This window comes from Ochotona princeps, chromosome 12 (genome assembly GCF_030435755.1).
Source record: "Ochotona princeps isolate mOchPri1 chromosome 12, mOchPri1.hap1, whole genome shotgun sequence".
Taxonomy (NCBI): Eukaryota; Metazoa; Chordata; class Mammalia; order Lagomorpha; family Ochotonidae; genus Ochotona; species Ochotona princeps.
Window position 1 is genome coordinate 48,694,610 of NC_080843.1, and position 10,482 is coordinate 48,705,091.

The window sequence follows — 10,482 nt, forward strand, 5'->3', positions numbered from 1 at the left end:
TTCACTGAAGGGGTCTGCTAATTCCATAATTTAATTGGCAATTGTATTAATGCTGTCTTTAATTTCCCTGAAAAAGAATTTTATAAAACTTCTTAGTAACTAATCTCTAAAGATAGATTTGATGACTCTTCCAGGAATGATTATTATATCCAGACAAATCCACATGACTATGTCACAGTTAAATGACTTGGCAGCATGTTTAATAAGTCCCTAAACTAAAAGGCCACATATCCTTGCACTACCCACTCATTTTGCAAGGGCAAGTACCAATGCTTATGAAAACATTGTCAAAGCCTCACACACAGCACACTGAATCCTCCAAAGTTGTGTGTACAAACATGCAGGGAAATCCTGTAATAAATGGTTTAATTAGAGCTACAAGGAAAATTAGAGGTTGGATTCGTATCTTCTTGCATGGATTTGACTGAAATAAAATCTATAGGTGGGGGAGCAGCATATGGAAAAGATTAGATGGTTTGAAACTACTTCATCCCTCCCAGTAGAATGTGAAACATTAATGAAGACAGGTAGTTTTGTCTTTCGCTTTGAGCTTTTCAAAGGCAGGATGTTCATAACAATGCTTAATACTTAAATAACACCTTTCTTCTTCAAAGGGCTTTAAATACAGCAACTGCCCATTACAATGTGTTCCTAGCACACAGGAGAGCCCCTTACCTGGAACTCAACTAAATTGATGATTGTCACTTGTTAAAGTATAGGACAGTAGAACATACAGGCCAAACAATTAGTCCACAAGAATTCCGAGTACCTGGTTATGATCTACTCTATTTTTCAGTTATGTAGTGTTCCTTTATCTTTATTGTAAAAGGAAGTTATGTTCATTAGGAAAATATTTAAATAATGAAGGCAAAGAAAAAAGCAATAAATTACTAATTCACGCAATAGGTTGCGCCAATGACGTCTTAAACTTTATAACTTCCTTGTTTTTAAAGTATTCAATGAATCACAGTGAAATACTGGAATTCTCAACCTATAAACAGCTCTAGCATAACCAGAGAAATATAATTAATCCATCAAGAAATACTTATGTGTAAATCATACACTTTGATTTCTTTAAAAAAAATAGATTTTTATTCTTAAACAAAGTGGTTTTGTTTCCATTTTAGCAATCTGAATATTTACCAAAACATATTAAACATATTTTTGCAAATTTTTGATTCTGTAATCTTCCTTATTCTTTATTCATGTGTTTATTCATTCAAAAGCTCTTGGCTGAGAATATGATATGTGAATAGATTGTGCCAGGAGCCAAAGAAGGTATTTAATTTAAATAAAAATATACACTAAAAAAGCTTAAGAACCTGGATTCTTGTTCCTTGAGTGGGAGCCATCTAACTTTTAACATAAAAATTAATACTGAAATATGAAAGAAATATTTAAACAAGTGCTTTAGAGAAAAAAGATCATTAAAGAACTTGGACTTCTCATTTTGGTTGTAAATGTGATATTTCACAACAGACTATAGATCAAGTTAATTTAAGGATTTAATTTTTAATTCTATTTGATACTTTCTATTCTTTTGAGAAGGTAATCACAAGTATCTCCTGTATATATAGTACTTCAAATACTGTAAATTTCGCTGCTAAGACAAACACTATAAATTAGGAAAACAAAATTTTTAAGGACATAATAGATGAAAATTCTTTTTTTATATTGCATTTCATTTTATGACATCGTTTCATAGGCTCTGAGGTTCCCCCAACCCCTCCCCATACCCTCCCCCCATGGTGGATTACTCCACCTTACTGCAGTATTACAGTTCAAATCCAGTTATGCTGCTTTCATTGCAAGCATGTACCATGCTTAGAGTCCAGCTTCTTATTAACCAGATCAGTTCAACGGTTTCTTGGGGAAACCATCTCTGGTCTAAAAGCAGAGCTGGCAGAATATCATTTCGACCAATTAAAAGCCATAATATAACAGATGAAAATTCTTGAGTCAATGAACTTCTTTGAAACAGGAAAAGTATTTTTCCCTTTTGTGTGCCTGTAAGACTCCCTCTCTACCTTAAAGAACCACACGGTTATCACCCTTTCCTGGAAATTTCTAGGCCATGTTGGTCTATAGTGAATATCTCCCTTTTTTGAAATCCTATACTATTTGTGTTACATGTGTTAAATACAAAGTATGCATATAAAACAGAAGTCCTGTTGGTTATCTTGCTCTCTGAATAGATTTGCTCTCCTAAGCTAAAATATAAATGCTCCGAGAAAAGGCTTTATTTCTTATGCTTCATTCTGTTCTCCCAAAGTGCCTCCCAAGCCACTGTTGCTGTGTAACTATAGGACATGCCACTTACATAAAACCCAAAGAAAGAGCAGTACAGTAGCCCACATGATTCTCTCAGTGATGACTGTTTTAGTACCTATGCTCCTTAAAAATGCGTACATGCATGATTGAATGAAAGAGATACATTCTGAAGAATATATTAGGCTGGACTAACATGGCTAAGACACCAGTAAGTGATGTAATGGGGAACACCATCATACATGTGGCCCACAGTTGAACAAACTAACATAATGCAGCACACAACTAGATATTGAATCCTGTACTTTTTAATCAATATTTCATATTTTCTTAAATATATGATAATTTTGTGGCTTTCTGTGTTTATTATTGAAATATTTTCAGAAGACCACTTTTTCTTAAAGGTGTACTTTTTATTGGAAAGGCAGTTTTACAGAGAGAAGGAGATACAGAGAGAAAGCTCTTCCATCTGGTTCACTCCCCAAGTGGCCACAATGGCTGGAGCTAAGCCAATCCGAAGCCAGGAACTTGTTCCCAATCTCCCATGCAGGTGCAGGATCCCAAGGCTTTGGGCCATCCTCTATTATTTTCCCAGGTCACAAGCAAGGAGTTGGATGGGAAATGGAGCAGCCAGAACATGAATTGGCACCCATATGAGTTCCTGGCAGTTGTAGGTGAGGATTTAGCTACTCGGCCACTGCACCTGGCCCTCAAATGACTACTATTCAGACAGATGAAACAGGACAGAAAATCTTTGGTAGGGATCTCTTTGGTCCCAGGCAGGTTCTAGACACTATGCACAAGAGTTACCTTAAAGCTTCAGCCTCAGATATGGCTACCTGTGCAGGTAAAACCAATATCCCATTAGAGAGGAATGGTAAGAATTCATGTTCTTTTTCCTTAACAATAATTTATTACCTTGATTTTCTAACTCAGAGCCCAGCTGGGTGATTCTTCTGTTACATGTAGCATTGACAAATCATTCAGCATCAATGAATTGGTAAAATGAGTCTAGAGGATCAAAATTAGGTTCAATTTCTAGCTGGTGCCTTGGTGGAGACAACCAGAAGATGGGCTCAGGTTAAAAGTGTACCTACGGAGTAATAAATAATTAAAAAAAAAAAAAAAAAAAAGTGTACCTACGGGGCCCGGCACGATAGCATAGTGGTTAAAGTCCTCGCCTTGCACGCACTTGGATCCCATATGGGCACCAGTTCTAATCCTGGCAGCCCTGCTTCCCAACCAGCTCCCTACTTGTGGCCTGGGAAAGCAGTCGAGGACAACCCAAAGCCTTGGGACCCTGCACCTGCATGGGAGACCCAAAGAAGCTCCTGGCTCCTGGCTTCGGATTGGTTCAGCTCCAGCCATTGCAGCCGTTTGGAGAGTGAACCATCAGATGGAAGATCTTCCTCTCTGTCTCTCCTCCTCTCTTTATATCTGCCTTTCCATAAATAAATAATTAAATAAATAAATAAATAAATCTTTTTTTAAGAGTGTACCTACGGGACCCAGCGGGGTAACCTAGTGGCTAAAGTCCTTGTCTTGCACTCACTGGGATCTCATATGGGCACCAGCCATTGTGGCTGTTTAGGGAGTGAGTCAGGAGACAGAAGATCTTCCTGTCTCTCCTCCTTTCTGTATATCTGACTTTAAAATAAAATTAAATAAATCTCTTTTTTTTAAGTGCACAACTCGAGGCTTTTGCAGCACAGAGGGCCAGAAAGACAACTGTGACAGATCAGAGCTCAGGTGGAAGTAGTCCAAGAGCCCAAGCTCTTTCTGATGACAAAACATTGTCCTTTGTTTCATCTTTCAAAATGTACTTTAGTCATCAAAGACAGAACGTTTTTTATTAAAAATTAAAGAAGTACATTTGCACTACTATTTGCATGTGTTTTATTAAGTCTTATTAGCAAATACATAAATTATAAACCACAATATATTAATGGAAGAGTTACTGTTGCTTGGCTTAAATAAGAACACTAATCAGTAGTCTTTGCCAAAGCAATATGTGTGTCGTATTAAACATGAAGGCAGATATTTTGTTTTCTCCCCTTTCTAATCTCATGCACCTTTTGAAATTAAGTGAGTCTTTGTGGACCCCACATCTGGAACCCAAGCAAGAGATTATCTAGTTGAGTGGGCCAGAAGTACAGTAGCACCAACCCATGTGGTCCATTTGATAATGTGAGAAGGTGTAGCTGTGTAGTGGCTAAGCTGCCACTTGGGACACCTTTATCCCATATCCCACTCTAGTGCCTGGCTAGAATCTTGCCTCCTCTGCATTCAATCCAGTTTCTTGCTCATTGCATACCCTGGCAGGCAGAATATGCAGTAGAGAATGGTTCAAATACTAAAGTCTCTGCCATCCACATGGGCGATCAGGATGGAGCTCTGGACTCCAGGCTTTAGCCTGGCCTGTTTGGGCTTTTGAAAACATTTGGGGAAGGGAACCAGAAAATGGAAGATGTCTATCTTCGCCTTCCAAATAAAATGAAGGCAAATAATTAAAATGGTAATATGAATGGAAGGGATATATTGGCCATTAGAGGTCAAGAGGACCTGCCAGTATGCTCAGGGAGCACTACCCACAAAACATAGTGCTGTCCTACACGGCTCTTGAGTGTTCACCACAAGTGTATTTTTTGCTTTTTTTTTTTTTTTAGGATTTATTTTTTTCTTGGAAAGAAAGATTTACATAGTGAAGGAGAGTCAGAAAGAAAGATCTTCCATCCACTGGTTCACTCCCCAAGTATCTGCAAGAGCCTGTGCTGAGCTGATCCAAAGCCAGGAGCCAGAAGCTTCTCAGTCTCCCATGCGGGTGCAGTGTACCAAGTCTTGGGCCATCCTATACTGCTTTCCCAGACCACAAGCAGGGAAATGGAAGGGAAGTGGAACAGCCAGGATACAAACTGGCACCTATATGGGATTCCGGAAATGCAAGGCAAGGACATTAGCCACTAGTCTACTGCGCTTGGCTCAGAAGTATATTTTTTTAAAATAGATTTTTTAAATTTTCATTGGAAAATCAGATATACAGAGAAGAAGAAAGATAGAGAGGAAGATCTTATGTCCATTGAGTCACTCCCCAAGTGGCCACAATAGCCAGAGCTATGCTAATCTGAAGCCAGGAGCTCAGAGCCCTCTCCATGTCTCCCACACGAGTGCAGTGTCCCAATGCCTTGTGCCATCCTCAACTGCTTTCCCAGGCCACACACAGGGAGCTGGATGGATAGAGGTACCAGCGGGACACAAGCCAGCACCCATATGGGATCCCAGCACATGCGAGGCAAGGACTTCAGCCACTAGGCTACCGCACCACAGGCCCACAGAGGTGTATGTTGATGAAAGTCCTTCTCCATAAAGATCTGAATCCAAACCTGATCATTGCATTTAGGGACACAAAAATAATGCATGCAGAATTATCCAGGAATACAATTATCATATCAATTCAGTAGCAAATGTGAATTTTTTTCTTAACTCTTCACTAAGTTGTTCACCATTTTGGAAAATTGCAAGGCCATCCAATGGCTGTGAATCACAAACAACACTGCTGTATCTTATTGCTCCTGCAAGCATGATGCACGTTCATGAACAACTGGCTTCTTTAAACTTAAATAAGTATTTAATTTTTTAATTAAAATGTCAATTTTGCAATAAAATATCAAATTAATATAAATGGGACAAAAAATAAAACAGAAAAGATAAAGTTAAATATTGTTTTGCTTCTCTGAAGCCCAAATTTAAACATTATAGATAGGTGCAAACACATCTCTTAGGCCTTCTGCTGTGGTCACTTTCAAGCACTCATTTACCTAATATATGTTAAAATATATATTATTTTTATGAACTTCCTTTCCTCTAATGGATACATTATTTTGTGGATGAGTCATTGTGCTAATTGTTTAGAAAATTGGTATGTTGATTTGTATGTGAGTACATCAGAAAGTTTGTGGAGAAATGAAATTAAATGATAAATTTATTTTGGTGTAAAAATGCTTTTGAAATCCTGCCTATTTTTCATAATACACATGTCTATGAATTTTCTTTAAAAAAAAAGGCCTTGTACTTTAGGAAATAAAAAGGCTTTATGAAACATTTATTTTTTAAAAAAATGTATCTGGAGCTAATATGATCAGAAATTATTTGATCTAGCCCCAAACTTTCAGAATCTTTTACAAACTAAAAGAGCTATTTAATCTATGCTTTTCATTCCACAAGAATAGTGAATCTACCGGGAAGGCACAGAACATAAGAATCAGTAAGACACACAGAAATAGCTGACAACATCTTTTAAACATGAGTAATGTTAGCAAATATAAACTAATACGTACTCTTCTATTCATTTAATAAGGTCATTAATACTTTCAATATAACCAAATATAACAAAAATAATAAATAAGATAGCTAAGTCAGCAGGGAAGTTGTATTTGCAAAATAAGTCAAAATTCTGCTCAGCAAGAAGACAGAAAAACAAATAAATGAATGAATCCATTAAAGAATAGAAAAATAATTCTTGATTTTGAGCCAGCAAAGAAAACTTAGAAGCACGTTGTAACTTATATTTAATCCATTTGAAAGCATAGAGGAAAAAAAATTTAAAGAAATGATAAGAAGAAACTACAACTCAGACTATAGAATTGTGTCTAAGTAGATAAGGAATTACGTAAATAGATTATACTCATAAAATCATAGAGATTATCAGAATAAATAAATATAATATAACTATATGCTGTTTATAAGTTATAAACATAACCTAGGAAAACTAAAAATAAAGGGAAAGACAATACATGCTAAACTAAATCAAATAATTGAAAAAGTTTGTAACAGTAAAAGTAAGATTAGGCAAGATAGATTTTAAGCAAAAACTATTAATCAGAGATTTTAAATAATGATGGGTAGGAATGATTCTTCAAGGATACATTGCAATCTTCAACATGCAAGTACTTAAAACCATAACCTCAAAATGTATAAAGCAACACTTCACTGGATTGTTAGGCAAAATGGACAAAATAGCCATTTCAGGAGATTTTAAACTGAAATCTGAACTAAAAAAAATTAGTAATTTACACTGAAGATTTGAACAACAAAATTAGTATGTTTGATCCAATGAATATGAATAGATTTGTTTATCAAATAGAGAAAATACATTTTTTACAGGTGCACATTTTTAGAATTATCATATTTATCAAAAAGAGTGCAGCTTCATGACATGTTATGTAAAACACTTTCTTTGCCCAGAATAAAAAGGGATAGAATAAAATGTGAAATCACTGGAGGTCAGGGATAGAACTGATATTCATCTCATTGTTTTTTTACTTGCCTGCAAACATTACAATGTTGTATGCATTAAATGTGTACAGTTTTCTATATGTCAAGCATACCTAATTAAAGTGATGAATTTGAAAAGATATGCTTCCTTCTTAACCCAACTACAAAAAAGAAAAACATTTAAATTAAATGCTCAAAACAGCAAAAGGTGCTTATAAGTAACACTGTATGATTTACGAAGGAAATTATAGAAATTAAAACCAAATGGTAATGAACAGCCTACAGCTCTCAGAGTGTACACGAGTGAGTAAATGGGCATACAGTGCATTTGATTTCCAAATGGTGTATTTGAAAAACAGTTACAAAATAAAGGGTCAGGTGAACTGTAAATGAAGGTAATAATTTCCAACCCATCGGGGTAAGAATTCAATCAATGCTTAAAGTATACAGTAGAAAATTTGTTCTTAAAACCTTCAAATTTTCTTTGATACTAAGTATGAATGTATGTTCCTGCCGGTTATGTGATGGCAAGAAGAAAACATGGGTTATAAGAGAAGCAAACAAAAATTCCAAGAGTAAAATAGTAAATGAGCCTTCTTTAGTTTACCTCCCTGACGATAGACCAGAACTTCTCATAATACAGAGTACCTCCCACCCCATCTGCTCCGAATCTAATGAGCTTAACGAATTTAATGAGCTTACTTTGATAAGTATGAGTTAATAGAAAAGAAGGGTATCTGTTAGTATATTGTATCCATTTCAATTATTCTGTTAAAGAGGAAATAAAACATTATTTGGAAGAGTAAAATGCCCTGGAAATCCAATCAAGCTAGGTCCTTTTCCTGATCTCTTGAATATCAACCATTTTTAACAGCAGGCATATTTTCCAAGTCTTTGCTTGCAAATTTCTGTGCACTGTTGAGTGGAAAATTACCACACAACGTTTACAATGCCAGTGTAGAACAATTTCGGCTACAATATCCAAATGTCATTATTAATAAAGTATTAGGGAGGCATATTAAGAAAAATCAACTCAGCTCTTTTATTGCATTCAAAAGAAAAGCTACATGTGAAGAGTTAAACCAATCCTAATATCCATCAGATAATGTTACAAATATTCAGGCTACTTTGTAAATTTTTAGACAAGATACTTCTTCTTAGAGACAAAATATTTGTTATCAGGGCTTCAGTGGAACCAATTAGCCTTTTAGTTAATACCATTAGTGTTTTTATTTAAATCTCCTTTTTGTAAATAAAGTTTTGGAGTTGAAAGAAAAACATGAACTAATTTGAAACCTTTTGAGATTCAATGGAGTTAAAGACCTAGTTATAATAGTCAATCTACATTTAAAGCACAGGCAGTCCCCAAGGTGCAAATGGGTTATATTCCAAAAGTTATTTTGAAAGTTTATTTTTTAGAACTTGCAAAGGTATTTTGTCATGGAAACAAAGACTTAAATGACAGTTGAAATTCTAAGCTAGCCCACAAAAGTCTATCTAACCCATAACGTGTCTGAATACAGTTGCCTCAAGAAGAAGTTTATAATACAACATAATAGTCCACTGACAGCCTGATTGGTGAACCACTTCATCAGCATCACTCAATTCAGTATTGTTGGTTTCTCATTTGAATATTTCTTGTTTTATCCCCTAAAAACATATTAGTCACATCACAATATCTCTTTATATAAAGGCCTTATTTCTCATAGCCCTGGAGATTATTATAGGATTTTATCTTAAAGCTAGCAATAAATATATATTTTCTTCCTCTGTGATAAAAAAAAATCAGTTTCTTTCCTTATAAGGAATTTGGTTTGATATCATTTCATTTTGAAATTCATTAAAAAGGTAACATTCCTTTCATAATCACTTGGTTTGATGGCAGTAATACAAAAAGGTTTTTTTGTTTTGTTTTGTACTAATATGTTGGTTATTTTAAATGCTATGATAACAACAGTGACTCAACAAATCTATCATTGCAGAGGACCATTAATCAACAATACTAAACAGCTTTTCCACTTTTGCCATGGCACTTTTCTGATTGTAAATAAGTGGCTCCCAAATCCCTCATGAGTCAGTCAAAGCCTCAGCCTACTTTTCCTGCCCTGAATCCTCTGTCTTCTACCACAAACTTTTCTACTGGCTCATTTCCCTCCACCAGGTAGCCTTAGCATTGTCTTTGTAGCTATTTTTCCTACTTGCATGATCTCTTTTATGCAAAGCCTGTTCTTCAAGTTTTATTTCACCTCAACTCTCACAACTTCTGAGATAACATGAAAAAATGGCAATATAATAAATACAAAATCGAATTAAGGCTATAAAATAAAATAACAGGATAGCATTTGATTTACAAAGGCCTAGATGTGAAGCCTAGTTCTGCCACTTTCTTAGCTGTATATATGTGAATATAAATGTAATCCCCCAGACCTATGTTTCTTATCCATAGAATGAAATGATTAGCACTTTGGCCACCATGCTGGTTTGAATATTAAAGAAGTTGCATTTTAAAAGCAAAATGTTTGCCATTATCAACTCATAATAACAGATCATTTACCCTTTTTAGCCTCTAAACCAGTGTTTACCCATGCTATTGTCATTTTTGCATGAGCATGTTAGCTCCTTGACCAGATATTTTTACTCTATCTGGCTAAAATGTATCAGTCAAAGTCAAGGGTAAGACTTCAGACATCAGGAACCAAGCTAGGTATTTCAGACAGATGCATTTCATCTAAGGAGTTGGTTGGATTTTGGAAGACTGAAAGAGCATTTAGGAGGTGCTGGAGGAAGTGTCTCTTCCCTTGCAAGGCTATGAGGACCAAGAGCTCCAATAGAAAAGCCTGGAAATGTGGAGACGTGGGCATTCCTTTGGTTCTACTCAGTTCTCTGTGGTTGGCATCATGTGGCTGGTATGCTTACAAGAGGTGCAGCTGGCTGGTACTGGCA